The 22,386-nt window shown below is 42.1% G+C and overlaps 1 protein-coding gene across 2 annotated transcripts in view; it reads left to right on the top strand.

The window, feature by feature from the left end:
• PRICKLE2 (prickle planar cell polarity protein 2) overlaps positions 1-22,386 on the top strand; it is a 389,088-nt gene that overhangs the window by 203,427 nt on the left and 163,275 nt on the right. The window contains exon 1 of one of the 2 annotated variants that reach the window (XM_087708821.1): positions 15,049-15,703. The exons of the other annotated variant lie outside the window; for it this stretch is intronic. The gene's annotated coding sequence lies outside the window, so the exon portion shown is untranslated. Of the gene's footprint in view, positions 1-15,048; positions 15,704-22,386 lie in introns of those variants that run through there. 2 annotated transcript variants of the gene reach the window in all.

The raw sequence follows: 22,386 nt of genomic DNA, 5'->3' as shown, positions 1-22,386 counted from the left end.
TGCTAGGTTTATAGTAGAGGTGGGGAATAATGCCAGCCTTTTATGACCTGTGGACTTCAACTCCCAGAATTCCTGATCCAGTCCATTATTCCCAAAATAATGTTTTGGGTTTACAAAAAGAAAATCCCTATCCTCTGCACTAAGCTTAATTTTAAAGAGCTCTTGTGTGTCCTCCGAGTTGCATTTTTTAACTGTAGAAATTGAGCAAAGCTTTGGATTGTGCAGAGATGGACAAATTAACACTGAAATTAAAAGATAAAGAAGAGTCGGAATATTATGAAATTTGGAACAATTGGTACAAATGGCTGCAAAACAGTAATAAAGTTAATTAAGCCAAAAAACTATGTATATATGTATGTATGTATGTATGTATGTATGTATGTATGTATGTATGTATGTATGTATGTATATATATATATATATATATATATATATATATATATATATATATATATATATATATATATATATATATATGTGTGTGTGTGTGTGTGTAAAGTGTGTAAATATAGAAGCGAAATATTGTATACATGTACAGGTATGATGACACACAATAATTTTGATGTAATGACTGTAAGGTGTTGTACAAGGGAAAAAAATAATAAAAAATCTGTTATAAAGAAAAAGAAATTGAGCAGATGATAGCAAAGAAGAGGGAATCTGCTGTCCCAAGCCGAGATGAAACTAGCAATTGTTTTTCTGTGGCTCCGGAATCCTCATGAGACTATGCTTTTAAACTTCAGTGGCAGGGGTTAGCAACCTCAGAAAACTAGCAACGTAGTCTCACATTTTGATGAACTGAACTCACAAACCCTAAGATAGAGCACCACTGTTTTAAAAGCAGAGAATCTCCCTCCCTCGTCAACGGTCCAGGAAAAAATGAAAAATTGTGGTCTGTGCAATATTGCTCTGCTTCTCCAGCCCTCACCCCGCCCCACCTCCACACACACATATGCAGGCCATTTAACACAAGATTGCCTATCCCTGCTGTAAACCGATGTGAGATGCTTTGCCACAGCTGCTGTAAACAAAGAGGACAGTGATGGGTGTCCATTTCAGGAGCGGCCCAGCTGCTGATCGCACCCAGCCCAGCTCTTAGATTTTGTAATACCTTAAAGAAATAGGCTCATCTGTTGGCTGCTTTAATAAATAACCATGACGGAGCTGGGCTTCATGAATTTGCCTTAGGATTTTGTGAGTCCTGTAATCTACGCTGTCTTTTCCTGTGTATTCCTAACGAGTTCCATACTTTCGTAGTATGAAAAAAATCATCATCATTTTCTGTTCCTTTTATCCATGCCGTTCCTAGTTTATATAATTATATAATTCCTGGTTTTATATATAATTGCTTCAGCGAACTCACTGAAATGTGAGGTTCAGGTGCATTGATCTATACCCAGAATGGGGTGAATATAGATTGAAATACAGTTGTTCCAGGAGTGGTTTAAGAGTGGGAAAACTAAAAACAGTGGCAGCAACTAAGAAAATGATAAACAGGAAGGTTTTGGGAATATTGAAGGGTGGACAGACAGAATATGTACACTGGGATACAGGAAATGGATGAAGGGCGGAAGGGGGAGGAAATAGCAATAGCACTTACACTTATATATCACTTTCCAGTGCTTTCCAGCCCTCTCTAAGCCATTTACAGAGTCAGCATATTGCCCCCCACAATTTGGGTTCTCGTTCTACCCACCTTGGAAGGGTGGAAGGCTGAGTCAATCTTGAGCCTGGTGAGATTTGAACTGCCAAATTGCAGTCAGCAGAAGTAGCCTGCAGTACTGAACTGTAACCACAGCGCCACCATGGCTCAAGAAGGAATAATACTGGGAAGATGGGGGTAGGAAAGGAAGCAGGCAGGTGAGCTATGCTGTTCTGTGATAATGGTGGCAGCTTTACTACTCTGCCTTGATGGCATTTTTTTGTATTTAACTCATTTCATTGTATTTCAATTTTATAATCAAAGAGAGAAGGATAGAAATTTCCTGACAGTTAGAATAATTAATCAGTGGAACAACTTTCCTCCAGAAGTTGTGAATGCTCCAACACTGGAAGTTTTTAAGATGTTGGATAACCATGTGTCTGAAGTGGTATAGGGTTTCCTGCCTGAGCAGGGGGTTAGACTAGGAGACCTCTAATGTCCCTTCCAACTTTGTTATTCTATTCTATTCTATAAATTATGGGCGGTCACAGTCAGCTGATGTTTAGATAATCTCTAGCATTTTGTCCACCTATTGAGGCCTTCCCAAGGACTTGGGATAGTCAGTTGTTGTTTAATGGTGTTAAATGTCCTAATGCAGGCTGTAAGCTGTTCTGCGTAAAGTCAATTGCAAGCTGCCTTCAGATGTTGTGGGTGCTTCATCAATGGAGGTTTTTAAGAAGAGACTGGACAGTCATTTATCTGAAATGGTATAGGATCTCTTGCTTGAGCATGAGGCTGGACTAGAAGACCTCCAAGGTCCCTTCCAGCTCTATTCTGATTCTGATTCTGCCTTTTACAATTGACTAGTTGTGGTTTTGTCAATGTCAGTGGTGCTGAAGTGATATTAAAGATGTTTTGGGACTGCATCCCAGGCCCTTATTATTATTACTATTGGCACTATCTTTATTGTCTTTTGGCAGAGTCATTCTACTTCTGTTTACAGCTTTTTGTGTTTTTAAATTTTTTTTAGTTCTTTCTGTTCCCTTCTGCAGTCTCCAGTATTACAATGTCCACTTCTTTTTCTTATCAACAATTGTTAAGTTTTATTAACATTGCTTTAAAATTCATATCATAACCTTTCCCAATGGATTTTGCTCACAGAATTCACAAACACTGCCTTCATCAAAATTCAGTTTTATATTTGAAAAGCAATGAATTACAAAATCAGAACTAGTAGGATGTGTTGGTGCCTTACTGCATGTCAAAGAGTCACCACTGCTTGTTGCTTCTCTCACCCACATAGATGGTTCACAACTGGATTTTTCATCACACCTCCCAAAAAGGTTACCGATGAGAAATGGGAAATGCTAGAGATGATTCATTTTCTTCACTTCCTAGATCTGCCTTCTATAGTCTAGGTTCTCTTCAGATATTGGGTCAGCTCCCAGAATTCTCAGTGTTAATCAAGTTGCCTACAGAATTCTGGGAACAGAATTCCTCACATCTAGAGGGCAATCTGTCAAGGTGATAATTTAAGAGCTGACCAGTTGATGCAGTGGTGGGAATCAGTCAGCAGTGTCTTTGGCTGTTATCCCTTTAAGAGCTTGTGTAATGGTTTTTGTGATTTCCTGTGCTAGAACAGCTTTCTGCAAATTAATTGTCGTCTAGATGTGGGGAATTCTGTAGGCAACTATGTATATGAAAAACAATGGAAAGAACTCTAAAATGAGATGCTGAAGAAAAATACCAATTTTTTTTCCCAGTGAAAACTTGGAATTTTGAAAAAATTGAATTGCAAGTTTATGGTCACTGACTTATCACCCTCGCTGTACTTCATTCAGAATGGAAACAGTTATCCTTCTGTATCTGAATTTTTTTTTAAAAAAATGAGAATGAGAATCTAATTAACACATTTTAGAAAACAGATACTGTTCAATGAAAAATTTGACAGCCATTCTCCAAAACGCTTGGTTTGAAAAATACGTGTTCACCTATGTCTTCCCCTCCAGCAAAGGACGGCATTAACTTCCTATTGAATCCTATGACTATATACTGCTCATCCACATGTTGTTTCCTACTCCAGCATAGCTTGTATCTATTTTCCATATAATTTTTCACACAGTCTCCTTTCCCTTATTTTGCTTTGATAGATATTTTCCTACTGTTTGCTAATCTGTGTAATAAAAGGTAGCCTGAGCCACATGCGGTTCTGTTAGATGGTGGATCATCAATGTCTAAGCCAAAGTCTTTAAATTACAATTTTGCAAACAAAGTTCTTGCTTGCTTTTGCCTGATTGAGTTTCAGTCCATTTTTTTTCTTTGCTTCAATTAATATAGCCCATCATGAGAAGGAGAGGTTAGCAAAGAGGCAGAGCAGGACTCTTATCAAATTCTTGTTTTTACTCCAGATGAAGCATCCCAGCCTAAATTTTTAAACCAGACTTACATCTTTGACTGCCAGGAATGAAGAAAGCTGAAGTGGGAGTTAAGGCATGCTTGAATGTTGGTTTATGTGTTGAAGGAAGGATGCTTTCCTGGAACAAATTATTCTGCCCCATAAGTGGCGATTCAAGGCCCACATTTAAATGGATTCCTCAGAGCAGTTAACATTTTGTATGATCTTTGTGGCAGGAGGGGAAAAAAACTATTTAAAATCATTCTCTTTGTTTGTCCTTGCAACTTTAATGAGAGTTAATCTGCAGTTATAACTGATGTATTAATGATGGTATCAGAGGTGGGTTGCTCCTGGTTTGGCCTGGTTTGGCCAAACTGGTAGTGGTGATTTGGCTTGGTCTTTTCTGCCATAGTCAGCATGTTTCTGCACATGCGCAGAACAATTAACGGTCAACTATGCATGTGCAAGCATGGCACACACGTGTGTGTGTGAAGTGAGCATTTGCGCGCGCGAAGGGAACCGGTACCAACTGGTACAGGAATCCACCCCTGGATGGTATTCAACAATCACAGAACTAAGATTTTCACTATGGTCCCTTAAGAAACCACAATGGCTTGGATCTCTCAAAAGACTAAACCATTATGAATGGGTTCACATGTTGTAATACCTTGGCGCTAAACCATAATATGACCTAATGCAAACCCAACCAGTAGTTTGAGATTGTACCTGCTAAAAGTATACCTGTGTGGTCAATGGATCCATATCTACTATGCAATCAGTGGCCATTTTCACAGCTAAAGCCTGAATGAATTCAAGTGGAATAATAATAATACATTTAAAAATCACTGGATCGCGTGTAATTGGCTATTTCTGGCTCCACTGCTTTCTCTTTTTATTGACAGAATGTTATCCATAGAAACTGGTCCTAGTGTATTTTTTTTGGCAACTGGTGCTCTGGTTTTAAGCCAAAATTGGGCCTGGTTGTTTATAGAGTATTATTAGTGGTGGCTTTAGGGTTGTTGGGATTTTTTGCAAATTGTAGACTTTTTGAGTTTTACTATTTTTGCATCAGGCCATAAAATCATGGATTCCCCCATGCCTCAAGATCCCCATTATCACTCAACTATTACCAATCAAGCAATGCTGGTCAGTGAGGGAAATAAATATGAATACATTTTAAAATAACATTCGTGGAAATGTGGAAGAAGATATAGTGAGAAAATAATCCTTTAGCTTTGGGGAGTAATATATTCCACAGATTTGGCCTTGTGCCTTTCAAGCTTGGCTGCCTTAAGGGAGTAAGCCTTCACCGAAAATAAAGGGGCTTACTCCTTTAAAAAAACATGTCTAGGGTTGTGCTGCAAATCCACATAATTAAAATAAGAAAACTTCATAAAGTCATCAAACATTCACCAAATGTGCACTGAGTATTCTGAGATGCTGTTTGTAGAACGATTCTCTTGTTATAATTCCATCATTGTCTCTGACACATTGCCAGGAGTCTGGTGTGTATGCACGTGACTGTATATCCAGTATATGCATTATTTGGCATGTGCAGTGTCTCGGATTCAGTTCCAAAAAGTGGAGCAAAAATGTAGGAGCATCTGCCTACACAATTCTTTAAAGCTGCTTCACCTTTTCTGGGGGGCGGAATTGCAGGATTCCCTTTGGCAACTGCCAGATGTTCCCAGAAAAGACATAACTGCTTTAAAGAGCTGCAAACAAGTGCTACATGGGCACTTCCACAGCTTGAAGCTTCTTTCGGGAAATGAATACAAATCTTTGCATATATTAACATCAATGAGATATCTCTATGGGTGGATCTATTTGTGAAACTTATCCTATTGTGGCTTGCTTTGGACCACAACAGATTCAGACAGTAAGGAGATTGGGGAGGAACATGGGCCAGTCCTGGAGTCTGGGGAAGGCTCTGATGAGGGCTCTGTGTCGGAGGCAGAGAGAGGGCCAGAGCTGTATGTCAGTTATCAGCTACCTTCAGAGTTAGACATCAGTGAGGCAGATGAACAGCTGGAGCCTCTTCCTAGTATGTGCATGTGCAGAGTTGCCAGATGAAGGGAACAGCTAAAGAACAGGGGTTGACTTTGGAGTAAGGCCACAGGTGGACGATGAATGGTCCCTCCCAGAGGAAACAAAGGGGAGCAAAAGGGGAGTGGAGTTTGCAGGAGACAATTAGTTCGCATAATTGGTTCGTGACTCTCCGAGACTCCTTGCCAAGTTTTGCAGATATCGGCCTTTCAGCTCTTCAAGCCAGATAAGGTCTGTGACTGTAAATCCTCCCTTGAAAGACTTTGCTAGATGTGAATGAGAATTCACAGTAAATTAATAAAATGGTTTTTTGTCAGGACAAGGAGTTTGCTTCATGTTTTTGGAAAGGGTAGGTCAGAACATATCCTTATCAGAATATCAAAAGGTACATAATTTTAGAGTTCATTTATGAAAAATTAAGGCAATCCCCCTCAAATTTTGCTATGCTGCTTCATCAAGGCAGAGTGGTTGCTCCTAGGAAGGATGAGCGAAGAATTTTGGGTGTGAATGCTAAGATGGTAAGCTCCCAGCAGAGTCACCCGAGGTCATCCCAGCTGCCCAACTAAAGCAGGGACATAAATTTCAAGAGAGGAAGATGCTGGAGACAAAATACCATTTCATACTGTATGGGAGAAGGCACTAGGAAACAATTCCAGAAACCACACCAATAGGCAATATGCTAATGATGTAATGTTAGATAATGATCCCTTGGGTGGGATAGCACTGAACATGTTACTGAGGAAGAAGTGAGCATCTTTCCAAGTCCTCAACTTATGACCACAGTTGAGCCCAAAATGTCCATTGCGAAGTGAGTTTTGCCCCATTTTTGATCTTTTCTGCCACAATTGTTAAGCAAATCACTGCAGTGGTTAAGTTAGTAACACGGTTGCTGAGTGAATCTGTTTTCTCCAACGATTTTGCTTGTCAGATGATTGAAAACAGTGATCACGAGACCCTGGGACACTGCAACCATCATAAATACATGCCAGTTACCAAGTGTCTGAATTTTGATCCCGTGATTGATGCTGCAATGGTCGTCAATGTGAAAAATAGCTATAGGTCATATTTTTCTGTGCCTCTGTAACTTTGAATAGTCATTAATGGTTGTTAGTCGAGGACTACCTATACTAATGATAATCATGATCTGGCTAGATTCAAGTTGATGGGATATCTAGTTCCAATGTTGCGAACCCAGCATTACAATGAAAACGTGGAATATAAGAAACACAAGAAACATAAACATGGGAACTTCAGCGTCATTGACATCTTAGATATTACATCAGCAAATTGAAATGGACTGGAACTGAAGACTTTGAGTCCAAAGATAGTAGCATATATTGTTCAGAACAAGATACTTAAAGAAGCTACAATTGTTTTCATAGTCCGGAAAGATATAGAAAACACAATATGTGGGTCCAACTGAAAAACATATTTTTCCTTTTATTTTAATTAATTGCGACTCTTGTGTTTCATCTGCTAGTCTACGGCTGAATGAAGGTCGATTTGATTTGATATCAGTTAGACTTCTCAGGCAACCCTTCAATGTGGGAATTATCCAGGTTTATGCTCTGATCACTGATGCAGAAGAGGAAGAAGTTGATGAGCTTTCTGGTCAAGTTCAATCTGAAATTGACAGAATAAGAGAGTAAAATCGGCTGCTTGCGGTTTATTTATTTATTTAGACAATTTATATTGCCGCCTTCTCGCACATGGCGAAGTGCCAAAATTGGAAATACGGAGGAGAAAAACAGGGTTGGGCTGAATAGCCCAGGAAAAGAAGCAGGAGAATGAATTACCAATTTCTACTAATCCAGTCATTTATTCATTGGTAACAGCTTTTTTTTCAAACAACCCAAAACTACAATGATCTATATGGGCACTACCAGTTAAAGCACAGCAAAATGAAATTGATTATATTATTGTGTAAAGATTTTGAAAGATTCAGTTATAGCAAAGATGGGGGTGGGGGTGAGGCTAGCTGAGGAACGAATCAAAAACTACTCATGTGTAAGTTCTAAGTCAAGCTAAAGAAGAAGAAAACCAGCCATTTTCCTCTGTATGATATTGAGCCTCTGCCCAGTATTTTCAAGGAGAACATCAGGAATCACTTTGAAGTCCTGAACCTTACTGACAGAGAACAGGAAGAACTGTGGATTGAAATCAAAGAAGGGCCAATATGAAACGACAGTGTCAAATACCTAGAAACAAGAAAGCAGACTTGATATCAGTGGAATTGCCAGTAGAAGTTGCCAAGAAGAGAAAAGAAGCCAAGTCTTAAGAAAGACAAAGGACTTAGGAACGAATTTAATAAAGAATCTAAGAACAATGGAAGAGAAGACAAGAAGCAATATTGCAGCATTTCTAGAGACATCAAAGATGAAAAATGTAAAGGCCAACCATCTTTAGAAAAGGACAAATAACAAGAGACGTTATTGCTGAGGCAGACTAGATAATTCAGAAAGCCGAAGAAGTCAATATGTGCTTCACTGAGTAGAGAAATGCCTTCAACTGGCAATTAAGGCATTGAAGTGGTAGGTATCTTCTGCCTTTTAGACAACAGTAAAGGAACAGCAGTCAAGAAATACACTGCAGATTAGCACTTGAAAGGACAGCAATGAAATTAATATCCAGGTGCTGCTTTATGTCTATATTTAAAAATACAAAAATAACACAGGCAACTGTTTTCCCTGCGACTCTCTGTAAATGTGAAAGTTGAACTTTGAAGTAGCAAAATAGAAATATTATTTGGGTTTTTGAATTTTGGTGTTGAAGAAGACACCTGAGAATACAATTGGCAGCTGAAGCAAAATATAGATCAGAGCAAATCAATCCAGAATTCTTGGTTGAGGTACAAATGATTACGTTCAAGTTGTTATAGTTTGCACTTATTATGCAGAGATACAACTTTCACAAGAAGTCTATTTTTACTGGGAAATGCGGAAGAAAGGAGAAAAGAACAACTACTAGCAAGGTGAAGCACAATTAGAAGACCAGAAATGTCAGACTGGGACAGATCGTTATCCTGGAGAAAGTCTTTCTGTCCATTGCTATGAGTCAGCCCTGTTAGAGGGCATTTAATCAAAACTTAATATAATGGTAAATAAAATACTTCCATACTCAATAACATCCAGCCCATTGAACACTGATGTTTTTCCTATGCTAGATCAGAGAATCTGAGCTGATTTTATAGAGGCCATTCCTAAATAAGTAACTGAAAAATAAACAACTCCTTAGCAATTCTACGTTAGAAAATTCTGCTGATTTTGCTAATTTAGAGGGGAACTTCCTAGAATTTGGCTGAATTGTCTTAGATCAGGAGTCCTCAAACTATGGCCTGTGGGCCAGATATGGACCACCAAAGCCATTAATGTGGCCCGCATGGGGCCATGAGGCTGCCCTGCACACATCACCCCACCTTCTGGAGGCTGAGGAGGCCAAAAATGGGAGTGCAGAGGCCTCCCTGGTCTCCAGAGATGGGAGGGAGGGAGGGAGCAAGAGGACACACACACACACACACACACACACACACACACACACACACACACACGGAAGTCCCTGACACACACCCCAAGACAGTCAAACCCTTCACTAACTTGCTTTCCACCCCCAGGAGCATAACAAATTAAAGTTTAATTTGTGTGTATTGTTTAATGGTCTGCTAAATTGGCCACACCCATCCAGTGACATGACCACGCCCACCCCAAGCCGGTCTGCCCCCCCCCCAACAGTCTGAGGGATCATGAATTGGTCCCATTTAAAAAGTTTGAGGAGTCCTGTCTTAGATGGTGTGGTGCTGGTCAATTGTTCCCTCTGTTATTGTTGTTTTAAAAGAAAGAAGTGTCTTGTTCTAGCTTGTGACATGCAGTATATATTCAACCTATTTAGCTGCTTAGAAGGTCTTGTCTAGCACAGCAGGATTTTCACTGCCTCCCTTGCCTATGCCCTAATAATTGTATTTATGGATATTCTAAACAGACCAATGCTGTTTTCACACTGCTGGCTGGCTCTTCCTACCACTTCTTCTCCTAGGGAAAATTTTAATGGCCTTATCTGAATGTTGGTTTCCACGTTTTTCTTTCAGGAGCATTAAGCTCCTGAAATTCAGGAGAATTAGGCTCCCCCCACCCCCAAGGACTTATCTTTCTAGACGTGCAGCTTTAAATACCATTCTGACAATCCTAATTTCTGTTATTAATAAATCCGATTGATTTGCAGAGCCACAGAGATATGGAAAGAAACAGGGATTGTGGGATACTTTTTAACATATTGATCTAACGTTATTTGCCATGCTTTGTTTTTGAGATATCTACTTTGAATCTTGGCAAAGGGGGATGTATATATTTTAAAAGATTTTCAAAATGGGAAAGTGTATTTACTGGGGAAAATAGTCCAGGGAAAATATAGTCCTGTTCAGTTGGAGCTTCTGTGAAAAAATGCTGCCTTAGGTTACTGTGAGTGACAAATCATAAAGTAACATTGCTCATGCAGGTGATTCTTTTTAGATAACACTACAGACAGGCTGCTAGAAAAGTAGGACATAGGCAGAGTGAGGATCACAGGTCTGGACCTCAGATCTAAAATCCAGAGCTCAAAAATCCAGGGACGGCAGATGAAACGTGTCTTTAACATCTGAGAAATCGTAAATAAACCAGGCAACTGCACCACCAGTAGTTTCCCCCCCACCCACTCATTCACTGCATCTTATTTTATAAGCATGCAGCCTAGTCAGTGGGCCACCCAAAACTTAATATAGTTATTTTATTCATTTTTGATCAGAAACATTTTTTTATCCCTTTCCATGTCCTACACATTTTATGGCAAGAAGTTCATCAAAGGCTTAGCAGAAACAGCCTCAAGTTTTATTTGCGCAGCGCCGTGGGACTTTGAAAGGTGAGCTGCCTGCACAGAGAACATTTTCTTCTGTTTTAATCAAGGTTATTAAAGTTTTGCTCGTTTCTTTGTTAGTTGTGTTAGCAGTTCTGAGAATTGGACAGGAGCGGTGTGCAGCCTTTTCAAAAGGACATGGAATGGAGCAGAAGGTTTTGCATCTAGTAACTATATTAACTATACCTTTGCACGGAATAGCTTCAATTAAAAGGATCTGGCACCTTCAGTTAGCAGATGGTAGACGGACTTAGGCTTAGATCAATCTTTCCCTAACCAGATGTACTCCATATGGGCTAGGTTCCAACCCCTTAAATTCTGTTATGCCAGTTCAAATCCAAGCAAGACAAGAGATGCAGACAGAAGTAGTCCTCCACTTATCACCATTCATTTAGTGATCACTCAACTTACAACCTCAGCGAAAAAAAAGTGATTTGCAATTGGTCTGTGCACATGACCATCACAGCATCTCCATGGTCACATGATCAAAAATTGGGGGTTTGGCAACTGACATGTATTTACAACATCCTGGGGTCACCTGAACTCCATTTGAGACTTTCCCAGCTGGCTTCCAGCAGCGAAGTAGATGGGAGAAAGTTGGATTCACTTAAAAACTGCAGTGTTTCACTTAGCCATAGCAAAAAAAGATCATTAAAAGGTGCAACTCACTTAGCCACCACCATGACTTTACAACAGAAATTCTGGTCCCAATTGTGATTGTAAGTTAAGGACAACCTGTATAGCAATAGCAATAGCACTTATATACCATTTCACAGTGCTTTACAGCTCTCTCTGTTTACAGTCAGCCTATTGCCCACCCCCACCCAACAATTTAAGTCCTCATTTCACTGTCCTCCGATGGATGAAAGACCGAGTCAACCTTGACCCGGTGAGAATTGAACGGCTGGCAGTTGGCAGAATTAGCCTGCAGTACTGCATTCTAGAGTCAAGCACCTTGCAGGTCGGATCCAGCCCCCGGCCCTTGAGTTTGACACCCCTGGTCTAGATGTTTCAGTTAGTATAAAATGCAACTACCAGGCTATTGGTTAATGCATGATACAGGAAGACTTGCATTGTCGGTAGTCCTGCATTCGTTGCCAGTTGCATTTAGGTTGCTATTTAAATTATTGGTGTTTACCTTCAAAAGTCTTAAGCAGCTTGTGGTCTATGAACACATGGAACTGGCTATTTTAGAATGAGCCTGTTTAGACATTATGATCATCAGTAGAGCTTCCTTAAAGACACCTTCACGCTGATAGGAAGAAGAGGCCCTTCTCCTGTGCAGCTCCCAAGGGCAGGTATCAGTGGTGGTATTCAATTTTTTTTATTATCAGTACTGTGGGTGTGGCTTTGTGGGTGTGGCAAGGCTTTGTGGGTGTGGCAAGGCTTTGTGGGCGTGGCACGGGAAGGATACTGCAAAATTTCCATTCCCTCCCCATCCCACTAACCTTTCCAGCTCCATTCTCCTGTTCAGGGCAACAAAAGAAGATCAGCTGGGAGGCGGGGCCAGCCTATTTGCCAGTTCTCCGAACTACTCAAAATTTCCGCTACCGGTTCTCCAACTGGCTGAATACCACCTCTGCTGGTATGTTCTCCTTGGAATTTGCAGCCAGTCCCCACTTTTTCTGTTCTGGAAAAGAACCAAGGTCTTCCTCGTTCACATAACTTTTTCCGTCTGCATTAAGTGACAGTGACTTTTAACCAGTTTTATCCTAGTTTAAAGTTGAAAAATAAAAGAATGTTAAACTTTGAGTGGCCTTTGGATTTCAAAAAGCAGGAATTAATCATGAGGATTAATTTGGCAACTATGAAGCTGTAGTAAAATACATCGTATGTTCTAATTTGGAAGGCAGCATCAGAGATCTCCCCAGGAGCGTTATAGAAATTTGGGTTGATAAGATGTGCATTCATTAAATCAGGTTCTTTTAGAAAAGAGCCTGCAGCATTTTTCATCTTTGCTCAAATCTTGCGGGAATTCAGTGCCTCCTTCCCTCCCTCCCGTACAGAGAGAATCACTACCGAAAAGAAGGCCAGTGTGCAAGACTTCTATTTACCTGTTGTCCCTACCTGCGAGATACTGAATTAATAATAGCCACTTAATAAAAACACTGACCACATTTACACAGAATGCTTAAAGCGAATTAGCCTGTTTTCTGGGCTCGTGCAAAACATTGAATCATAAATTAGCCCAATAGGCAGAATCTACACAAGGCTCTTAAGCACAAAAATAAAATCATATGTCAAGTGAATGCAGATACACATAGTTCAATGTGTTTTGCAACTGCACCCACTAAATGGGTGCATATGCAAATGCATGCATGCATAGGGAAAGCGCGCGGATGCAAATGCACCCAGGTTTGTCCAACCAGGTTTGTTATGATGCTGAATCCTTGTACCTTTCTGAGCCCGAAATCTAAAACCCTGCAGGGCTGGAGAGCAGGATGTTTGAAGGAGCCAAGGTGGCGCAGTGGTTAAATGCAGCACTGCAGGCTACTGCTAGATCAGCAGGTCAGCGGTTCAAATCTCACCGGCTCAGGGTTGACTCAGCCTTCCATCCTTCCGAGGTGGGTAAAATGAGGACCCAGATTGTTGGGGGCAATATGCTGACTCTCTGTAAACCGCTTAGAGAGGCCTGAAAGGCCTATGAAGCGGTATATAAGTCTACTGCTATTGCTATAGGATAGTTTCCCTCCATAGGGACTGCCAAGAACCCTGAGACAATAACAATTGCAATTCTGCCCGCAACCTTCTTTGCAAAGGGCAACTAATTGGCAAACAAGGGACTGACCCTTCCTGTCCTGGGCTATAGAAGCTCAAGCAGCTCATCTAATTGATGTGCATTCTAGCTCTTTCTCTCTCTCCCTTCCCCATTTTTTGACGAAAGAGTTGTGTACATACAGTGTGTGTGTGTCTGTGTGTGTGTCTATATGCATATCTGTGTATGTATGTATGTGTGTGTGTGTGTGTGTGTGTGTGTGTGTGTGTGTGTGTATATATATATATATATATATATATATATATATATATATATATATATATATCACATACATACACACACATATATACATATATATGCATGTATGTACATGCATACATATAATAAACACACACACACACACACAAGGACGCTCAGTGGCTAAGACGCTGAGCTTGTCGGTCAGAAAGGTCAGCAGTTCAGCGGTTTGAATCCCTAGCGCTGCGTAATAGAGTGAGCTCCCATTACTTGTCCCAGGTTCTGCCAACCTAGCAGTTCCAAAGCATGTAAAAATGCCAAGTAGAAAAAGAGAGATCACCTCTAGTGGGAAGATAACAGCTCTCCATGAGCCTCTGGCAGTTTAGTCATGCCGGCCACATGACCACAGAGGCGTCTTCGGACAGTGCTGGCTCTTCGGCTTTGAAACAGAGATGAGCACTGTCCCCTAGAGTCAGGAACGACTAGCACTTATGTGTGAGGGGAACCTTTACCTTTTTACACACACACACACACACACACGTATATATGTGCATATGCATATGCATATATATATATATATATATATATGTGTGTGTGTGTGTAGGCACACACACCTATACATGTACATATACATACGCACAAGCACACACACACATGCATATACATACGTGTGTTTGTGTGTGTGTATTCTGTGTCTCCAGTTTTACCTTCACCGTTTTTCTCCCGTTTCCGCTGCCTCCCCGACCAGACCGGCCAACGCGGGGTGGGGGTGGGGGTGGGAGGCGGGAGGCGGGAGGCGTGAAGGGCCGGCGGAGAGGATCGGGCGTTAACACAGACCGGAGAGAGAGAAAAAAAGGACAACCTGATTTGCATGTCAATATAAACCCGAGGCGCTTGGCCAGCCAATTCGCTGAACTGCCCGAACGCGCTTTTTTGACTTGCTGACATCACGCGCGGGGCTCATTAGCATGCAGGCGAGGCCAGCTCTGCATCGGCGAGCGTTCTGAGCCCCGGCGCGCGACCAGCCCAGCCCAGCCAGCCCGCCCGCAGCCCTCGAGCCCGCCCCGGGCCCTTTTGGAGGAGGCTGCTCGAGCCGCTCCGATTCGGCGAGGGAGGGAGGGGCTCCTCCACATTGGATCCAGCCTCGCTGGCTGGCTGGCTGGCTCGGGCGGTCATTCGTTGTAATCCAAACCGGATCGCTGGAAGAGGCAGCCGACTTGTAGGGAAAGCAGGAGCGGAGCGGGGGAGAGAGAGAAGAGAGAGAGAAAAACCCCAGCTCAGATCGCGGGGAAAAGCGATGCTGGGCTCTGGAGCCGAAACGAGGGCTCCCTCGCCTCCACCGCCCCACTGACGGCAGATTTTTCCCCCTTCCAAGCCGCCCTATGTTTTCGCTGTGTGTGTGTGTTTAATGTGCTTGCGTGCCTGCCTCCCGAGAGGCTCCTCTTTTTTTTTTTGACAAGAAGCCTGCTGTTGTTGCTCATTTGGAGAAAATCTCCCGCTAGCGAATCCGAGCCTCCTTGCAAGAACACAGAGAGAGAGGAAAGAGAGAGAGAGAGAGATTTCTGAGAAGAGAGGAACGAGATACTTAATAAGGCTGCTCTTTTTTTTCTGGGGCTTTGCGAGCAAGTCCTCCCCGAAGAAAAGTAAAGTCCCTTTGAAGAAAAAAAAAGTCGTCATCATCATCATTAAAAAAAAAAAAGACAGAGAAAGGAAAAAAATCCGTGGGATTGTAGAGAGAAAACACCGCGGCGTTGGGAGTTTGGAGCGACTGGGGAAAACACAGGTAAAAAAGGGATTGCTGCCGTTTCGGGGAATTCGGTATCTGAGGTTGGGGGAAGCTTCGCGGTCGTAAGATGGGAGCGAGTCACGTGACAAACGCGGGGGGGGGGTTAACTTATGCAAGGACGGTCCTTGATTCGGAGCAGGGTCCGCTTTGGAAGAGAGCTTCGGATTCGCCGCGGTCGAGGATGGCCGTTTAAAGCGGGGCGAGGCGCTGCTGAGGTTATCTTTCCGTCGCTACCGACGCCAGTTCGGCTCTTTGAGACCCTGGAGTGGCAAAACCAGAGTTTTCGCAGGACGGGCAGGGTTGATTTATTTATTATTTTTGGCGAAGTGCGGGGCAGGGCGCCCAATGTGCAGAAATGCCCCCTTTTTATATATAGCAGCTTTCCTCTTCCTCCTCGGGATAGGCTAGTCTGGATTGGGCTGCTGGACTGACTGGCATTTGCCATCCTTCATCCCGGAAGGTTGGAAAAGATTCTGTTAACATGGTTGTGGGTTAAGACCGTGGGTGGGTGCGGGTGGGTGTTTCTGCTTTCATCTAATCCAGTGGTTCCCAATGTGAGGCCCACACCTGATGGGGGGGGGGATTTGATTTTTAATGGGGGCAATTTGAACCTTGTTTAAACCAAGTGAATGGTCTTTTAGGTTTCCTAAAAGTAGAGTTCACTTTTTGAAGTAAAGTAAGAATTATATGTGGGTGGGGGATTAAGATTTTAGAGATGCTTAGGTGGGGCATGGCCAAAAAAAAAAGGTTGGGAACCACTTTGGTTTCCTGAAAGAGTTCCTCCTCAGAAATTTTAAGATTTTTTTTTAGAGTCACTCATGTACTGAGTTGATATTTATACAGCTAGTAACAAGCCCTGTGGCAGTTGGTGGTGGTGATGGGCGATCATTTTCCTGAATGGTCAGCTGTGTTCTCTGGAGTCTCTGAAGCTTAGGGAGTTGTTTTTTTCCCCCTCCCAGCGGTTTTGTTTGTCCTGCCTTTTCACCCTTGGATCAGTTTCCCCAGACTGGTTCTTGGGGAGTGTATTGGAAATCAACTGCCATGATTTGAATGGTGGAAGGTGTGAAGATGCCAATTAGCCTAGCTTGAAAAGCGCTCCTTCCTAGTACTTGTCTTGTGGTAGTGTCATTGTTTTTTTTTTTTTAATCCAGTTGTTCCTTGTTTAGTGGTCTGTCTTGAACTTATCCTGTTCTTCTTTAATGATATTTCACATTCCGCCGAGCAGTGTGCCCGGAGGAGAGAAAATCAGGATATCTCATGCCAAGAGTTAAATGGGTGATCAGAGATAGTTGTTGTGTAGCTTTTCTGCTGAGGGAGAAAAGTCTGTGCATGTTTCATCTGATTGTTGAAGGATGCTTTTCCATTATCTTCTTGTCATGAGCTTGGGGCAAATCTAACAGAGTAATTTCCGTTTGCTCCAGGTGATGTGCGAGCTGTATCAAAACTATTCTTCCCCTGAATACATTCACAAGCCTGCTCATCATAACAGGGTTTAACAGGACAGCACATTTTCCAATAAGTAACCATACTTAAAAGACTCGTTTTGATATTCCTGAGCAAGTCGCTGAGCAGGAACCCTCACAAATATGTATGTCTTTTGTTAATCTTAAGTATCCGGAAGGTTTAAATGCACAATCTTCCACTATCTTGCACATGAAGACTGTTCCTTGTTGTGGTGGTTTTAAAATCAAGAATAGCTCTGAGGCTGTGGGAGGCAGCCGAGGGGGGTGGGGGTCGGTCCTTGCAAAACAATTTCCGAGAAGAATTGCCAGAGCAAACATTTGGAATGGAATGTCTAAGACGGTAAAACAGTTTGGAGGAAGGGAAGTAATGCTGGGAACAATTGCAGGGTGGTATGAAAGGCATCTGATGTTAGAAGGTGAATAAAAGCTTTTCTGTCGTTCTAATGCAACATGGCTTCCAAACAAGAGTTTTGTGTCCGATACTAATTCAAGCATCTCCCTCATCTCATCCTCACCAAGCATAGGTGAGGGGCACTGGGAACCTCACTATTTTGGGGGATGATCCGAAGTCTGCTGCTTGCGCCTGGGTAGCCCAGCGAGATACCACTGCTGTTGTGTGCAATTGTTGAACTCCCAACTTGCTTTACTTCCCCTTTAGCATGCGTGCACATTTAAAGCTTGAGATCTACTTTTTTTTTTTTACCCCTTCCTTGGTAGCAGATTTAGCTATGCATCAGCTTTGAAAATGTTAAGTGCCTGCATGCTAGACATGTAAATGGACTTCCAGTTAGGTTTAAAACAAAACAGGAATCTGGAAGATGAATCATTCATTCATGGGGAGGGCAAGTGGCTCTGTTTATTTAGCGACGAAGGACTTTATTGAGTTGGAATGTTATCTTGCTGAATCGGAAAGTAGGATTAAAAAAATGTGCAACCCCCCTCCCCCCCCCCAGCATACTCATACTATACCAATTGCTGTGGAAATAAGGAATATCCAAAGGTCTATTACTCCCTAAGTTTCCTTCTTCCCTGCCCCCCTCCCCTGCCAATTCTGCTTCCCTGCTTTAAAAAAAAGTGCACTTAAATGCTAGCATCTGCTCAGGGCACATGGTGGTGTGGTTTGCATTGCTGGTAGAAATATGACAGCTCCTGAGAAGTTGCTTGAGGTTCTGTTTTACAGCCCTCCCATATGATTTTTTTTAACAATGCCTGCTTTGCAAAGTCCAGCTCTTGGGACAAACCTGGCATAAGATTATGAGAACAGTTAAAAAGGAAGATATATAGAATCACGGTCTGATAGATAGATACAGGGAGGCTGGCAAATAGATATTATTCTCTGGTGGTGGTGCTGAAGGGCTATGTTAGCTTCACACCTAACTTCATTGGTGGGAACGCTTCGTAAGTTTGCAAAATTTAAGGCGTCTCATTTAAAGGGTGTCCTCTTGAAACTTGGAGAGCAGGCTGAACGATCTCCCACCACATCTGTCATGTCGCTCGTCGCCACCATTTGCCAAAGTTACCCTTGCATGTAGGCACAAGAAACAAAAATACAGGGTTGGGTTGGAGAGCATCATTAAAATGCCTTTTGTTCTACGAGATGCAGCCGTGGTTGCAGTGGCAACAGGCTCTGTTATGACACCCGCTTTTGAAGCTGTCTGGCAGAGACCTGCTAAGTGGGACATTCCTTCCTGTTCCCAGCTGTGAACCCAATCAGACCCTCATTTCCCAACAGAAGTAGTGCTTTCCAGCCTCCCCACCCCTCTCTCCTGCCCCCACACAATTTTCAAATTATAACTGCAGAGGATACTGCTTTCAAATCTTGCAATCTCTGACTCAAGACCAAATGTAAAGGAATTTAACTAGACGTTTTCTGGCTTTCACAAGTGATTTGGAGAAAAGCTTTCAATGCTACAGCCAAAGTCTTATTGTTTCCTTGGTCCCTGTAAAAAAATGTGAAGGACGTAAACTGAGATAACACAAGGATTACAGGAAATGCAACAACAACAAAAAAAGGAAAGCACTAAGTAATCATGTCTAATTAGAAGTCCAACTGAGGCCCATTGTATGGAAAAGAACTTTCCACATTTTGTTCTGATGATTTTGGCCCATAAGGTCAAGATCCATTTGTTTATTTAATAATAAATATCTTAGATAGAGTCGTGGAATATAGGAGAGATAACCTATGTGTCAGATATTTTGAAATTCAGCTTCCTTAGACTCTAGTCCAGTGATGGTGAACATTTTTTGGCTCACGTGCCAAAAGCGGGGGGAGCATAGGAGGGGTAGTGTGCAGGCATGTCACACCCATAATGCAATGTGCACAACCCCAGTGTACATGCACGCATGACCAGCACTCCCCTCCATTTTTGGCGTGCTTTTTTTGCCCTCTCCAGGCTCCAGAGGCTTTATAGGAGCCTAGGGGGGCCGAAAACAGCCTCCCACCTGGGACTTGCTTATGTTGGTGAAAAACTGGCCCTGTGGGCAAACCGGAAATTCAGGAATGTACTTCCGGTTTGCTCATGGGGCCAGTTTTAGCCCTTCAGGAGGCTTTCCTGAAAGCTCCGAAGGGCAAAAAATGACTCTACAAGCAAACCGGAAGTCACTTCCGGTTTGTCCGTAGGGGCATTTTTCGTCCTCCTGAGCCTTCAGGGCAGTGGTGGATTCTAGATGGTACACCTCGGTACGGGTGTACCGGTGCCTGCTGGGAGCATCGGGTACCATTCCGGTACAGTGGGCCGGAGGGCCCACCCACCTGCCCGCCATCCTTACCTGTATTTGAGCTCTTCGGTGCTTCCGCACATGCACACGGAGCATACGGCATCTGCACAATGCTCCGCCGAGCAGCTGGACCATCGCAGAGGCGTTGCAGGAGGTAAGGACGCATGCCAACGCTGCACACATTCACGTGCTGCGCCTGTAGGGAAACTGGAAGTTCTGGAAGGACTCTGGAGGGCAAAAAATGGTCTCAAAAGAAGGGCGAAGTCAGCTGGCACATGCACGTTGGCCAGCTGACAAATGGCTCCATGTGCCACCTGTGAAACGCGTGCCACAAGTTCGCCATCACGGCTCTAGTCAGTAATTCCATTGGCCAAGGATCATGAGTATTATAATCCTAAATGAGGATCTGCAGCTTGCTTATGTTTGTCATGTAGCTGTGCCTATACATGTAAGATCAAGATGTCCTTGAATTCTGAACAGTATTTTTGGCAACAGTATGGAAGTGGCTTTCAAGTGTCCATATATGACACCAGGTAAAATTCATTACAAATTGTATATTTTCTCAGAAGGAAGATCTCTGTTTCTGAAAAGTCTGGAAAATGAAAAAAGTCTCTTAAGTTAATTAAAAATACAATATTGGAAGCAAATACAGTCTCCCTTTATTGGGGCTAATATTAAACTCCAGGTCATCTGCCATTCCAGTTAATAAATATGGCATAAAAATAATTCATTGGCACCGAATTATAGCCAAAATAGAGACATTTGACAGGACTTCAGCAGCTAGTGTTAATTGGGTTTAGGAAAGCCACGTCAGTGAAAGACAGGTTGAAATCTTGTAGGAAGATAATTGGATGCTGTTGGACCACTCATGTTTCCTTAGGATGAGCTTCTTCCTATGATAGCAAAATGGGCAAATCTAGGATTAATGCCTTCTGAAGGTCATTTATTTAAGTTACCTCTACTCTCCTAACTAGTATTCATACAGGCAAGAATTAGTAGTAAAAGAGTCAGAATAAAAATTATAACAAGAGAGAAAAGCCAAATTGCAAATGATAGCAGCAGCCAAAGACAGTGTAAGTCAGAACACTTTTTAATGCATTTTTAAGCAATGAATAATTGTTGCAGATTGAAAACCTAGCCTGGGCAATAATTTGAAAAATGTCAGATCTCTCATTTCCCTTCACTATATAACACCATAGCCTGGGCAATCAACTATAGAATTGGGCCTGTGATCTTTGAAATTAGGTGAGCAAATTTTTCTTTCAGGAAACAGAGATGTACATAAATGATTGCAGTGCTTCTGATAAATGCTGTTAGATGAGCTGGCCCCTAAAATATATAACCCTTTTCTTCAAACTGTTTCTTAGTCTCTTTCTACTTTCTCATCACTATCTGCAAATCTATTTGAAGCTGACCTTGCTTTCTAGCAAACCTTTTGGAGCAAATGCACAATTTTGAAAGCAACTTGCAGGTGTCATCTGGCTTGCTTTTTCACAAAACAACAATTATGGGGAGTGCAGTTTTTAGCAACAAACTGATTAGATAGTTCTGGCTTGCTCTTTTAGTCTGCCAGATTTGATTACCTTGTTCTGTGCACATACACGCGCACACACACACACACACAAAAAAACACATTTATATATTAACATACATAACTCCTCCAAATTTGACTACCTTCTTCTGCACACATACATACACACAGTGGTGGGTTTCAAAAAAATTTCGAACCTACTCTGTGGGTGTGGCCTCCTTTGTGGGAGTGGCTTGCCAGCCATGTGACCTGGTGGGAGTGGCTTTGCCGGCCATGTGTTTTCTTTCTCTCTTTCTCTCTCTCTCTCGCCTTCCTTCCTCCCTTTTGTCTCTCTGTCCCTTTTTCCTTTTTTTCTTTCATCTCTCTCTCGCTTTTTCTTTCTTTTTTTCTTTATTTCTTTCTTCCTTTCTCTTTCTCTCTCTCTGTGAGTTTGTCTGTCTGTGTGTGTGTGTGTGTGTCAGTGGTGGGTTTCAAAGAATTTTGGAACCTCTTCTGTAGGTGTGGCCTGCTTTCTGGTGGAACCTCTTCTAACCGGTTCGGTAGATTTGACGAACCGGTTCTACCGAACTGGTGCGAACTGGTAGGAACCCACCTCTGCATACACAACACACACACACACTCATATATATTAATATACATACTGTAAGTGTGTGTGTGTGAATCTAAAATAAAGAAGAATAATCATAAAGGAATTCGAGTGCAGCAAGAAATGTATAGCGTGATGCATCTATAATCAATATATCCACTAAAAGTAGATTTTCTAAGAGTTGGTCATTTAACAGTGAAATAATCTTAAATACTGTATGTATAAACTACCTTTTATTCTATGAGATACTATTTTACTATTGCCAGTTGCCATATAATTTTAGACCAGCTTTTAATTGCATATCAGTTTTTATTTTTCCAAGAATAAGTTGTAATGCTCTCTCTCAACCCAACCCACCTCACCAGGTCGTTGTTGTGAAAAA

The sequence above is a fragment of the Thamnophis sirtalis genome, unplaced genomic scaffold, assembly GCF_051295495.1.
Source record: "Thamnophis sirtalis isolate CommonGarterSnake01/CBP01778 unplaced genomic scaffold, rThaSir2_p1.2 scaffold_3, whole genome shotgun sequence".
NCBI lineage: Eukaryota > Metazoa > Chordata > Lepidosauria > Squamata > Natricidae > Thamnophis > Thamnophis sirtalis.
Note: the sequence above shows the minus strand (reverse complement) of the source record. Positions and strands in the feature narration are given on the sequence as shown.